The sequence below is a fragment of the Durio zibethinus genome, chromosome 16 (assembly GCF_047325235.1).
Source record: "Durio zibethinus cultivar Kanyao isolate XHJ-2024 chromosome 16, ASM4732523v1, whole genome shotgun sequence".
Lineage (NCBI taxonomy): Eukaryota > Viridiplantae > Streptophyta > Magnoliopsida > Malvales > Malvaceae > Durio > Durio zibethinus.
In genome coordinates, this window is record NC_143177.1 from 2166176 (window position 1) to 2181226 (window position 15051).

Consider the following 15051-nt stretch of genomic DNA (forward strand, 5'->3'; position numbering starts at 1 on the left):
ACAAACTCTTCCCCAGGCCAGTAACGTTTAAAGTCCCAGCTCTTTTTCCATATAAAGATGATAAAGCTGTACCCTGAAGATATGGTTGTGACATTGTAGTTCAGGGACAGAAAGAAGAGGTCTCCAAAGTCGATGCTTCCAACATTACTGGTGTAGGAGGCATTACTCGAAGTGAGAGATGTTACACCTCAAAAATGCTAGAAAAGGCTAGAAGGGAGAAGGCTAAAGAAAGAGAAAGATGAAATAATTTAGAAATAGAGCCTGAAGAAGATCAGCCAAAGCCAATATCAGAATGAGAGGTTTATGAATTCCTGAAGCTGGTAAAACATAGCGAATATTCAGTTGTGGAACAGTTGAATAAAATGCCAGCTCGAATCTCATTGTTATCACTGTTGCTGAACTCAGAGCCACACTGAAACGCCCTGCTAAAAATGTTAAATCAAGCATATGTGGTGCATAACGTATCTGTTGAATATATGAACCACTTGGCTGGAAATCTAGTTATGCCAAATCACATTTCATTTAGTGATGATGAGATCCCTTTGGAGGGAAAAAGAAATGCCAAGGCCCTACACATCACAGTCAAGTGCAAGAGCCATATTATAGCCAAAGTCTTTATCGATAATGGTTCTGCCATCAATGTCATGCCTATGTCAACTTTGGCAAGGTTACCCATTGATTATTCTTATATGAAAGATAGTCAGATGATTGTGAGAGCCTTTGATGAGACAAAAAAAAAGTTCTGGGGGATATTGAGATGCCCTTACAAATTGGGCCATGCACCTTCAATATAAAATTTCAAGTGATGGATATCTTTCCATCCTACAGCTGTCTGTTAGGAAAGCCATGGATTCACATGGCAGGAGCTGTGCCCTCTATTTTACATCAGAAGATCAAGTTCAATGCGAAAGGTCAATTAGTAGTGGTAGTTGGGGAAGAAGATATGCTAGTGACCCAACCATTGAACACTCCATATGTAGAGGCTGCCAAAGAAGCATTAGAATGCTCCTATCGATTTTTGAGTTGGTCAATTCTGTAGGAGAAAGATCTCAAAGTCAGCCTTTTTCAAATATAGTGGTGAGCCAAGTCATCAACAAAAGCTGGTGTCCAAGACTTGGGCTAGGCAAAAATTTACAAGGAATTAAAGAACCTCCAACAATAGTGGACAATAGCGATAGGGCAGGCCTAGGCTATGAGATGACAGAGTGGGAAGTCAAAAGAAGGCCATCAAGAAAGACAGCAAGACTGATGTTTATCCCACACTTGTATGAAACCTTCAGACCTGGAGGATTCATGTACCCAGATGCAAGAAAAAGTATGGAAGATGATTTTGCCCAGTTAGCCATTAATGCTGTTAGAAATGAAGTGGGGGTTAATCAAGAGGAGTGGGTTCACTTTTGTCCACCAGATTTTGAGCTCAATAATTGGAGTTACCATCGAGATGCCTTTGACTTTTGATTTAGATGCAATGTAATTGTAACATCCCAATAGCTATTGCCCAAGGCATTGGGGTGATCTTTTTTGTTCAGGCCATTCATCATTTATTATTTTTAATAAAAATTAAGAAGTATGCATTTTCATTCATTTCTTCTTGTGTCTTCATTATTTTCATCTTCCTAAGCACATCTTGCCAACATATCCCATTTCATTCAATTTCAGGTCTTTAAATGAACATGAAGATAATCATGATAACAATCAAGAGGTTAGCTTTGAGAATTCAATTAACACTGATGAACTTGACAATGAAGAGAATTCTGAAGAATATGTTATGCCTCCGGATCTAATGAGAATGATTGAACAAGAGAACAAGCCAATTAAGCCTCATCAGGAGGTAGTGGACTTAGTGAATCTGAGAGATGAAGAGAATAAGAAAGAGGTCAGAATGGGCACTTCACTTCCATCAGGAGATAAACAACGATTGGCAGACCTACTTTGACAATTTATAGATATATTTGCTTGGTCTTACCAGGATATGCCAAGACTGAGCACAGAGATAGTGGAACACAGATTGCCCCTAAAGCCAGAATGTAAGCCAGTTCAACAAAAATTGAGACAGATGAAGCCTGAAATACTGCTAAAGATTAAAGAAGATGTGAAGAAACAATTTGATGCAGGTTTTCTACAAGTGGCTAAGTATCCAGAATAGGTAGCCAATATAGTCCCAGTTTCTAAGAAAGATGGAAAAGTACGAATGTGTGTAGACTATCGAGACTTGAATAAGGCTAGCCCAAAGGATAACTTTTTTTTACCTCATATCGACACACTGATAGATAACACAGCTAAGCACTCGATTTTCTCTTTTATGGATGGTTTCTCGGGATATAATCAGATAAAAATAGTTACAGATGATATGGAAAAGATTACTTTTATGACCATGTGGGGAACCTTTTGTTACAAAGTCATGCCTTTTGGGTTAAAGAATGTTGAGGCAACATATCAAAGGGCCATGGTAACACTCTTCCATGACATGATGCACAAAGAGATTGAGGTGTATGTAGACGATATGATTACAAAGTCTGGTGAGGATAAAGATCATGTTACTAGCCTCAGAAAGTTATTTGAAAGGTTGAAAAAATTTCAGCTCAAATTAAACCCAGCCAAGTGCACCTTCGGGGTAAAATCAGGGAAGTACTAGGCTTTATGGTCAGTGAAAGAAGAATCGAAGTCGATCCTGATAAGATACAGGCCATCCAGAATTTGTCACCTCCCAGCACACCAAAAGAAGTTCGAGGTTTTCTGGGGAGATTGAACTACATTTCTCAGTTCATCTCTCAGCTTACTTATAAATGTGATCCCATATTTAAGCTTCTCCGTAAAGATAATCCTGGAAAATGGAATGAAGAACGTCAAGAGGCGTTTGATAAAATTAAGCAATATTTATCGAATCCTCCAATATTGGTGCCACCTGTTTCAGGGAAACCTTTAATCTTATACTTAATTGTATGTGAAAGTTCAATGAGATGTGTGCTGGGGCAGCAAGATGAGGCTAGTCGAAAGGAGAGAGCTATTTATTATCTGAGTAAAAAGTTCACGAAATATGAATCCAAGTATTCTTCATTGGAGAAAATGTGTTGTGCATTAGCATGGACTGCCAAAAGACTTAGACAGTATATGCTCTATCATACTACATGGCTCATAGCAAAATTGGATCCAATTAAGTATATCTTCGAGAAGCCTTCTTTGTCTGGAAGAATTGCTAGATGGTAAGTAATGCTCTCGGAATACGATATTATATACGTGAGCCAAAAAGCAATAAAATGGGGCGCTATAGCAGAATTTCTTACAGTTCGTGCTACTGAAGAGTATGAGCCGATGAAGCTAGAATTCTCTGATGAAGATTTAATGACTATTTCCCAACTGAAAGAAAGGGAGCATGGAAAAAAATGTTGGAGAATGTACTTTGATGGAGCTGCTAATGCCTTGAGGCATGGAATTGGGATAATTTTGATTTCTCTAGAAGAACAATACTACCCTGTAACAGCGAGGTTAAATTTCAATTGCACAAATAATATCGTTGAGTATGAGGCATGTGTCATGGACCTGCAAGCTGCTATAGATAGAAGAGTGAAAGTACTAAAAGTGTTTGGAGACTCAACTCTAGTTATATATCAGTTGAAAGGAGAATGAGAGACAAGAGATTCAAAATTTGTTCCATATCATAAGTATATTCTAGAGTTGGTGAAACAATTTGAAGATATCCAGTTTGATCACTTACCTCGAGAAGAAAATTTGATTGCTGACGCGTTGGCTACTCTGGCTGCGATAATTCAAATTAATGACAATACTAACATTCAGCCCATCAAGCTAGATGTTAAGGATATACCAGCTTATTGCTCTAATGTAGAGGGAGAAAAAAATGGAAAGCCCTGGTATTATGACATCCTATAGTATGTTAAGAATCAGCAGTACCCAGTTCAAGCAATAGAAAATGATAAAAGGGTCATCCGAAGATTGGCTATGAGTTTTTTCTTGGATGGGGATGTCCTGTACAAAAGAAGCAAGGATCAAGTATTATTGAGGTGCGTAAATGAGACTGAAGTGAAGAAAATCATTAAAGAGGTGCATGATGGAATATGTAGGGCACATACTAGTGGACATATGATGGTAAGACAGATCATGAGGGTAGGATATTACTGGTTGACGATGGAGAATGATTGCATTGATTATGCTCGTAAATGTCATAAATGCCAGATATATGCTGATAAGATCCATGCTTCGTCATCTGCTTTATATGTTATGGCACCACCATGGTCATTTTCAATGTGGGGCATGGATGTCATTGGTCCAATCACCCTAAAGGCTTCTAACAGGCACAGATTCATTTTTGTGATGATAGATTACTTCATAAAATGGGTAGAAGTAGCTTCATATGCAAATGTGACATGCTCCGTGGTTTGCAAGTTCATAAAAAAAGAGATCATCTGTAGATATGAACTTCCAGAGAGAATTATTTTAGACAATACCAAGAATCTGAATAGTAAGATGATGCAAGAAATATGTGCTCAATACAAGATTAAGCATCATAACTCGGCACCATACTATCCGAAAATGAATGGGACAGTTGAGGCGGCCAATAAGAACATAAAGAGGATTTTAGAGAAAATGATCGAGACTTACAAAAATTGGCATGAGAAGTTGCCATTCACATTGCATGCATATCGAACGTCAGTTCGCACCTCTACTGAGGCAACTCTATTTTTTTTAGTTTATAGGATGAAAGCTGTACTACCAGTGAAAGTAGAGATCCCCTCTTTGAGAGTCTTAAAAGAAGTCGAGTTGGAAGAAGCTGAATGGATTCGAGAACGTTATGAGCAGTTAAATTTCATAGAAGAAAAGAGATTGACTGCACTGTACCATGATCAGCTGTATCAAAGAAAGATGCTGAGGGCTCATGATAAAAATATTCGACCCCGTTGCTTTCGAGAAGGAGAGTTGGTCTTGAAAAGAATTCTCCCAATCCAACACGATAGTAGAAAAAAATAGACTCCGAATTGGGAAGGGTCGTATGTGGTGAAACGAGTTTTTTCGGATGGAACGCTGCTACTGACTGAGATGGATGGAAATGATCTATCCCATCCTATAAATTCTGATGCTGTGAAGAAGTACTATGCTTAAAAAAATGAAAAAAATGAAAAAATGAACAAAAAAAATAAAAAAAATAAAAAAATAAAAAAAATGAAAAAAAAAAGTGAAAAAGGAGGACTCAAGGCGAAAACCCTAAAAGGGTGGTTTGAGTCATAGGGGGGTTTGTCTGAGTTGAAAACTTGAAAAGGCGGCTTAGATAAGGAGAATACAACATCGAATTTAAAAGTCCACTGATATGGAGGCTAGCAAATTCGAAAGAGTTCCAAGTTGTTAAATACATCAAAGGGTTGAGTTTTCAAAAAAAAAAAACTTTAAGATGTGTTATCTGATTATCTGATTGTTCATTTTGGGCTTTATCCCCATACCTATCCTTGTAATTCTCTCTTGGCCAAAGTTTGCCAGTATTTTGCTAATAAAAAAAAAACACTTTATCTCATTCTTTGTGCTTTTTTCTAATGACTGTTTCCTCAACCATTCAGATTCTTTTCTTCTTAGTCCCCCATCATGGAAGAAATGTGCAAATGCATTCTCACTTTTTGAGTTTGAAATAATGATTGATGAATGAATAACAACATAAAAAGATCTTTACATTACATTGAATAAATCAAAAGTGATAAAGGCAGAATCGAGATGTTCAGTTCCTGATTAGGACATTGAATCTGGGAAGATATTTTTTGTTACAGGAAGAATATGAGTGGAAGAGACAATTAAGAGCTACACTGGTTCGATCTTAGAAGAGCAGTGTGATTGGATCTCTGAAGAATCAAAAGGCTTGGTGCCCAAGAAAAGCTTGAGAAACTTGAGTACCATACATTGAACAAGAATTAATTGGCCAATATTTACATAGCATGCATTGAAATTCATATGCATTTGCATAGCATACACTATTTTCAAGAAAGTATAGTGTATAAATTCAAGAAGCAAGGGTGTTCCAACATCCTACATGGAGAAGACAGATATGAAGATACTTTGCAAAATTGAAAAAAAAGAAAAAGCTTGTCAGGTAAGTTCCTAATCCTTGAAATAGGATATCTTTTGGTATCAGGATTGATTTACAAGACCTTTGGGCATAATCTCCTGAAATTCCTCTAAACACAACTTTCAACTCCTGTGGACATGATTGTCAAGGAGCAATTTACTTTTCCAAAGTCATGGTGCCTCTGTTTAGAGGAGCAATTTACTTTCTCAAAGTCGTGGTGCCTCTGTTTAGAGGAGCAATTTACTTTCCAAAGTCGTGAAGCCTCTGTTTAGAGGAGCAATTTATGTTTCTCAAAGTCGTTGAGCCTCTGTTTAGAGGAGCTTTGGTCAAAAATAAAAAAACAAAAAAAAAAGAAAACACAAAAAAAATAAAAAATGACAATGTTGAGTTGAGTCTTGATTGGGTGTCTACGTCTTTGCGTAATTTCTGTTTCACAAAAAATGTGCAAAGAGGGGCAGCTGTAGACACCCAATTGGGTCCAAGCCCAGATCAATTGGGTCTGACCCAAATGGGTAAGCTCAATCCAATTTTTATCTTGTGTTATTTTTTTTTTCTTCTTTCTTTTTCTTTTGTATTTTATGTATTTTATTATTTATTATTATTATATGTATATTTTTATTTATTTATCTATTTTTTTCTGTTAATATTTATATTTATTTTTATATAGTTATATATTTATTATTATATTATAATTTATTTATTATTATTTTTTATCTTGTAATATTTTTTTGAGTTTATCTTATTTTAATTATCTGTTAATTTTATTTTTTATTCATTTATTTGATTTTTTTGATTATCTGATTATTATCATTATTATTTTTTTTTCTTTTTTGAGAGCTGCGATTGAAAGTTGAAGAATCCCACTGTGGATGGGAATTCAATCAGAAGAGTTCATATTGGATTCAAAGATTGAATCCCCGTCCAAGGAGGAATTGGGATTGATCAGGAACTCATGATCAATCCCTATAAAAGGGACCTCCTGGAACAGATGCTGGACACACAGAAAACAGTAAGCAAAAGCTATTGATTGAGAGAATAGGGCGTATAGAGAGCTAAAAAAAGGTTTAGGAGTGTTCTGGAAGTTAGCAGAAATTTTTTGAAGTTTTTTGGTGATTTTTTTTTTTGGGAATTTCTGGAAATTCTAGATTCCGGTGAATTTTTCGACGAAGTTTGAATTTTTTGATGAAAATTATGGCCAACCTTGAAGTTTTCGACGAAGAATCCCAGAAATCGGTGATTTTTCGACCAACTTCCGGTGAACTTCCGGTGAAATTTTCTACATTTCGGTGACATTTTCCAAAATTCGATGAATATTTCACCGGAGTTCTTCAGCTTTTAGAGAGAAGAGAGAGAAAAAAAGGAGAGGAGAGAGAGAAGGGAGAAGGTTTCTATCGAAAAATGAAGGGAACTGCCTTTTATACCCTCCCAAAACGACGTCGTTTTGGCTTTAAGTGACCTAGAGGATCCGCACGTTTTGCCGAAACCCGACCCGACCCGAGCGTCGACCTGCTTCTCGACCTGAGCGTCGACCTGTTTCTTGACCCGCGCGTGCCTGCCCCTCTCCGAGCCGAGCCGAGCTTCCCAAGCCGCCCGCGGAGCCGTTTCTCTTCCTTGAGTCAAGTCGAGCCGAGCCGCTCCATGTTTTTTTTTTTTTAGAATTTTTTTTATTTATTTGTTTTATTTATTTATTTATTTTATTTATTAGATTAGATTTATTTAATATTTTTTTATCTTTATCTTTATCTTATTTTTATTTTTGTTTTACTTTCCTTTATTTTTTTTATCTTTATTTATTTTCACTTTTATTTTGTTCTATTTTCTTTAAATAAAAATCAAAAAATATTTTTGGGGAAAAGTTGAAAGTATCAATTTTCCTTGAAAAATAAAATTTCAAACAAATATTTTTGGGGAAAAGTTGAAAGTATCAATTTTTCTTAAAAATAAATTTTCAAAAAAAGGGTTTTTGAGAAAAAGTTGAAAGTATCAATTTTCCTTGAAAATCAAAATTTTCAAAAAAATATTTTTGGGAAAAAGTTGAAAGCATCAATTTTCCTTAAAAATAAATTTTCAAAAAAGGATTTTTGAGGAAAAGTTGAAAGTATCAATTTTCCTTGAAAATCAAAATTTTCAAAAAATATTTTTAGGAAAAAGTTGAAAGTATCAATTTTCCTTAAAAATAAATTTTCAAAAAAAAGATTTTTGAGGAAAAGTTGAAAGTATCAATTTTCTTTGAAAATCAAAATTTTTAAAAAATATTTTTAGGGAAAAGTTGAAAGTATCAATTTTCCTTAAAAAAAAAATAAATTTTCAAAAAAAGATTTTTGAGGAAAAGTTGAAAGTATCAATTTTCCTTGAAAATCAAAATTTCCAAAAAAATATTTTTGGGGAAAAGTTGAAAGTATCAATTTTCCTTAAAAATAAATTTCCAAAAAATATTTTTATGAAAAAGTTGAAAGTATCAATCTTTCTAAAAAATAGATTTAAAAAAAATATATTTTTGGAGAAAAGTTGAAAGTATCAATTTTCCCTACACAAGAACAATCATCATTTCCTTCCTTTCTATTTTGATTTTGATTTTGATTTTTTCTTAATTAATTCGACGACGGAGCCTCTGCAAGTGAAACAATAGTTTTTCTTGCATATTCTTGAGGTGAGGGAATTTTCTCAATTTTCTGCTAAAAGTATTAGAGTCAATTGAGAAAAATTTTCAATAATTAATTACTTGGTAAAATTTTAAGGCTTTTGGATAACACAAATTTAAGCTGGTACCATCTTTTGATGGGCGTTGTGAGGGTGCTATAACCTTCCTCACACATAATCGAACTCCTGAACCCTGTTCTGGTTAGTAGACCTGAACCTATTCTTTTAGGGGTCTTTAAACTTAGGCATTCCCTAAAAGGACAGATTTCTTAGGTTGCCAATCGCACCTAGATAAAAAAAGATTGGTGGCGACTCCCTAAAAGTCAATATCTAGCGATAGATCCCCGGATCTATACATTATGACAAGTGGTTCACGAGAACAACGGACTACTCGAGAAAAACCTGTATTTGATCCAATCCATATGACTTATACAGAGTTATATCGAGAACTCTATAATAGCCATTTGATTGCCCCCAGCCATGTGGAGCCGCTTAAACCACCCTATCCAAAGTGGTATGATCCTACAGCCTGCTGCGACTACCATTATGGAATTACTGGTCATTTTACTAAAAATTGCACTGCTTTAAAGCATAAGGTGCAACGGTTGATTAATGATGGAATGGTAAGTTTTGATCAGGGAAAAGTGACAACACCTAATGTTAGCGTACTAAGTGAAAGTAAAAAACAAAAGGGATCCGGAGAGTTACAATGAATTGAGGGACAAGATGTCAATAGAGATTCTTCACCTGATCATATAGGGAGATAATTTTTAAGAATGGAGATAAGGCTGGTTGAAGATTTTTTTTGTCATTTTAAGATTTCTTTTCGAGTAATGTTAGATTTTTTTTTTTTTTGCAATATGACTTCATTTGTTATCATCTTAATAAAGGTAAGTTAATGTATTTCATTACATTTTTCTCTTTCACTTGGCCATTACTCCATGCTCTGTTACCTTTCATAACTTTATACTCCCATTCTTAAATTTCAGATGATAAATATTTAGACAATGATAACAATAATTCTGAGATTTAATTTTGAGAACTCATCCACATTAATATGAGGAGATGATTTGAGCAAAAAAAAGGGTAAGCCATTACCAGAGGTGAAAGAGATATGTCTTGAAGATATGTAATCTATTATACAGGATCATGAGCTTTGTTCAATAGATGATGTTCAAGAAAAGTATTCACAATTGAGATGAAAAATGGCCATCTTTCTTTTACCATTCGAAAAACTATTTATTGCTACCCCTTTGAGCCTATTATGATTTTTTTTTCGGAGAAACCCCAACCAAGGATCACCCTCTACACTGGGGGGTAATTTTTGAAAAAATCACAAAAGGTCTCAAAAATGAAAAAAAAAAAGAAAAAAAAATAAATGCCACACATAACTTGGGGCAAAGTAATGAGAATCATTTGTATGAGAAAAAAAAGTAATGAAACGATGTGGGGTAAAATACCAAGTTGTATCAAATGATCTTTTGGTTTTGAACCTTTTTAATACATGTTTTGAACCTATTATATCCATTTTTTTATGACCCTTCATCTTGGCCTACATTACAACCTTGAAAAGTCCATTTGGATCAAGTGTGAATACTCAACTTGAAGGATCATATGTTAAGCGAAGGTATACTCATGATGAAGCATGGAATCATGCTACATTGCTCTAAAGTTTGATGTATGAAAGATATCAACAATGGATGAAAAATGAAAAAAAAGAAAAAAAAAGATGAAAAAAAAAAAAGAATGAATGAATGAAAAAATGAAAAAATGAAAAAAAAAGATTCAAATTGAAAACCTGAAATGGTGATTTTGGTAGAAAAAGATTCAGGTCAAATGGCTCACATTAATGGAAGATCAAAGAAATTTGAAGATCCCTCAAAGACTGGGATAAAATTTGCCAAGCTCAAGACGATTTCAACAGTAAATGAAATGAGTTTTTGAAAAAGAATCCAAGATTAATGTTGAGAATTGTTTGAATATTCATCATCTGGACATACCATTCATCCCAATGACATGTATCTAATTTATTTCCTTTCCCATTTATTTTGTATCAAAATAGATCTTCATTGATTATCTTTACCATAATTCACCTTATGTTCTCTTATTGTTATACCCCTAGAATGAATTGAGAAAATGTTTGATTGCATTGTATTTGTCAAGATTTGAAATGATAATGAATGAATGAATATGTGTTTAAAAGAATCTTACATTCATTTGAAAAGAAATCTAAGATGATGGTGGTAACAAAATGAAAAAATGGTAAAAACCTAAAAGAGATGATTTGGAAAGATATATGATGTGATCAAATGAAGAATATAATGGGACAAATCTTGAAAAGTGGTATAACCAAGTGATGAGTATAAAGATGAATTGGTCGATATAACTTGCAAGTTATGATTGAATGATGAGAACAATCAGTGGACAAAGTTTATTTTGGAATGGTTAATGCTGAGACACCTATGAGTAATGAGCCAGTGATGGTGAATGAAATTTGTTTTGAAATTTGTTAGTGCTGAGAAATTCATTGAATGATGGTCAAGTGATGATCGATTGATGAAGCTTATTCCAAAGTATTAAGAAACTGAACAAGGAAAAATGTGAGTGGAAAAGACAATTGAGAGCTATATTGGTTCGATCTTAAAAGAGCAGTGTAATTGGATCTTTGAAGAATTAAAAGGCTTGATGCCCAAGAAAAAAGCTTGAAAAACTTGAGTACCATACATTGAATAGGAATTAATTGGCCAACATTTGCATAGCATGCATTACATAGCATACACTACTCATGAAAATATAGTGTATAAATTCAAGAAGCAGGAGTGTTTCAACATCCCACATAGAGAAGACAGATATGAAGATATTTTACAAATTTGAGAAGAAACTTGTCAGGTAAGTTCTTAATCCTTGAAATAGGATGTCTTTTGGTATTAGGGTTGATTTATAAGACATTTGGGCATAATCTCCTGAAATTCCTTCAAACACAACTTTTAACTCCTTTGGACCTGATTGTCAAGGAGTAATTTACTTTCCAAAAATCGTGGTGCCTCTGTTTAGAGGAGCAATTTACTTCCCAAAGTCGTAGTGCCTCTGTTTAGAGGAGTAATTTACTTTTTTCAAAGTCGTGGTGTCTCTGTTTAGAGGAGCAATTTACTTTTCAAAGTCGTGGTGCCTCTGTTTAAAGGAGTAATTTACTTTTCAAAGTCGTGGTGCCTCTGTTTAGAGGAGCAATTTTCAAAGTCGTTGTGCCTCTGTTTAGAGGAGCAATTTACTTTTCAAAGTCGTGGTGCCTCTATTTAGAGGAGCAATTTACTTTCTTCAAAGTCATGGTGCCTCTGTTTAGAGGAGCAATTTACTTTTTTCAAAGTCGTGGTGCCTCTGTTTAGAAGAGCAATTTACTTTTCAAAGTCGTGGTGCCTCTGTTTAGAGGAGTAATTTACTTTCCAAAGTCATGGTGACTTTGTTTAGAGGAGCAGTTTACTTTTCAAAGTCGTGGTGCCTCTGTTTAGAGGAGCAATTTACATTTCAAAGTCGTGGTGCCTCTGTTTAGAGGAGCAATTTACATTCCAAAGTCGTGGTGCGAACAGAGGAGCAATTTACATTCCAAAGTCGTGGTGCCTCTGTTTAGAGGAGCAATTTAGTTTCCCAAAGTCGTGGTGCCTCTGTTTAGAGGAGCAATTTACTTTTCAAAGTCGTGGTGTCTCTGTTTAGAGGAGCAATTTATTTTTTTTAAAGTCATTGAGCCTCTGATTAGAAGAGCCATTTATGTTTCTCAAAGTCGTTGAGTCTCTGCTTAGAGGAGCTTTTATCAAAAATAAAAAATAAAAAAACAAAAAATGAAAATGTTGAGTTGAGTTGAGTCTTGATTGGGTGTCTACGTCTTTGCGCAATTTCTGTTTCACAAAAAATGTGCAAAGAGGGGCAGCTGTAGACACCCAATTTGATCCAGGCCCGGATCAATTGGGCCTGGTCCAAATGGGTAAACCCAATTTTGTTTTATATTTTTGTTCTTTTTATTTTATTTATATTTTATATTTTATGTATATATTTTCCTTTATATCCTATGTATTTATTTATTTATTATTACTATTTATTAATATATATTTATTTTATTTTTTATTTTTTTTATTTTTCATTTTATTTTACATGTATTTTTATTTATCTAATTATATATTTATTTATCTATTATTATTATTATTATTTATCTTATAATATTATTGTTGATTTATCTTATTATTATTTTTCTAATTATCTATTAAAAATTTTTTTTATCTGATTTTTATTTTGGAAGGCTGGGATTGAATCCTGTTGAAGAATCCTACCGAGAATGAGGATTCATCTAGATTGGATTCAAAGATTGAATCCCCGTCCAAAAAAGAATAGGGATTGATCAAAAACTCTTTTGATCAATCCCTATAAAAGGGACTCTTTGGAACAGAAGCAAGACACAGAAAAAAAAACAATGAGCAAAAGCTACTGATTTGAGAGAAAAGGGGCATGTAGAAAATTTTTGAAGGCTAAGAAAAGGTTTAGAAGTGTTCTGAAAATTAGCAAAAATTTTTTGAAGATTTTTGAAGATTTTTTTTTTTGGGAATTTCTGGAAAAATTTTAGATTCCGGTTGAATTTTCTGGCGAAAGTTACATTTTCTGGCGACGATTCCGGCCAACTTTGAATTTTTCGGTGAGTTGCCCAGTTTTCGGCGAAGGATCCCAGAAACCAACCAACTTTCCGATGAACTTTTGGTGAAAAACCCAAATTTTGGTAAAAAATTCCAGAATCCAGTGAACATTCAATCAGAGTTTTTCCATCGTTTAGAGAGAAGCGAAAGGAAAAAAGAAGAAAAGAGAGAGAGAAGGGAGAAGGTTTCTACCGAAAAACAGAGGGAAGAGCCTTATATACCCTTCAAAAATGACGTCGTTTTTATCTTAAGTGACCTAGAGGATCCGCGCGTTTTACCGAGATCCGACCCGACCCGAGCGTTGACCCGCTTCCTGACTCGCGCGTGTCTTCCCCCTCCGAGCCCATAACCGTGCCAAGCTGAGGTCCTAAGCTGCTTCTCCGAGCCGTTTCTCTTCCTTGAGTCGAGTCGAGCCGAGCCGTACTCCTAGCCGCTCCAGGTTTTTTTTTTTAATTTATTTATTTATTTATTAGATTAGGTTTATTTAATATTCTTTTTATCTTTATTTTATTTTTATTTTTGTTTTACTTTTCTTTTTTCTTTTTTTTATTTTATTTTTATTTTGTTTTATTATTCTATTTTTTTTAAATAAAAAAAAAAATATTTTTGAGAAAAAGTTGAAAGTATCAATTTTCCTTGAAAATCAAAGTTTCAAAAAAACATTTTTTGAAAAAGTTGAAAGTATCAATTTTTCTTAAAAATAAAATTTCAAAAAAAAATATTTTTGAGGAAAAGTTGAAAGTATCAATTTTCTTTGAAAATCAAAGTTTCAAAAAAACATTTTTTGGGAAAAGTTGAAAGTGTCAATTTTTCTTAAAAATAAAATTTCAAAAAAATGTTCTTGAGGAAAAGTTGAAAGTATCAATTTTCCTTTAAAATAAAAGTTTTCAAAAAAATATTTTTAGGGAAAAGTTGAAAGTATCAATTTTCCTTAAAAATAAATTTTCAAAAAAATAAATTTTTGAGGAAAAGTTGAAAGTATCAATTGTTCTCGAAATTAAAGTTTCAAAAGAATATTTTTGGGGAAAAGTTGAAAGTATCAATTTTTTCTGCACAAAAACAATCATTCTTTTCTTCTTTTTTATTTTTTTAATGTTAAATAATCCAACGATGAAGCCTCTACATGTGAAACAGTGATTTTTCTTGCATACTCTTGAGGTGAGGAAATTTTCTCAATTTTTTGCTAAAAGTATTAGAGTCAATTGAGAATAATTTTCAATAATTAATCACTTGGTAAATTTTTAAGGCTCATTGGATAACATAAATTTAAGCCGGTACCATCTTTTGATGGGCGTTGTGAAGGTGCTATAACCTTCTTCACACGTAACCGAACTCTCGAACTCTGTTCTGGTTAATAGACCTGAACTTATTCTTTTAGGGACCCTTAAACTTAGGTGTTCCCTGAAATGACAGATTCCTTAGGTGACCAATCACACCTAGATAAAAAAGATTGGTGGCGACTCCCTAAAGTCAATGTCTAGTGATAGATCCTCAGATCTAGACGTTATGACAATATTAACTATATCTTTGATTCAATTTTAATAAAATCATTCTTGACTTAATAAATAAAAAAACAATATATTAACTATAAAAATCTTAACAATTATAAAAAATTTAAAAGTAAATTGTCATAATAAGAGGCATAAAATTTTTATTTTAAAAATTTGTACT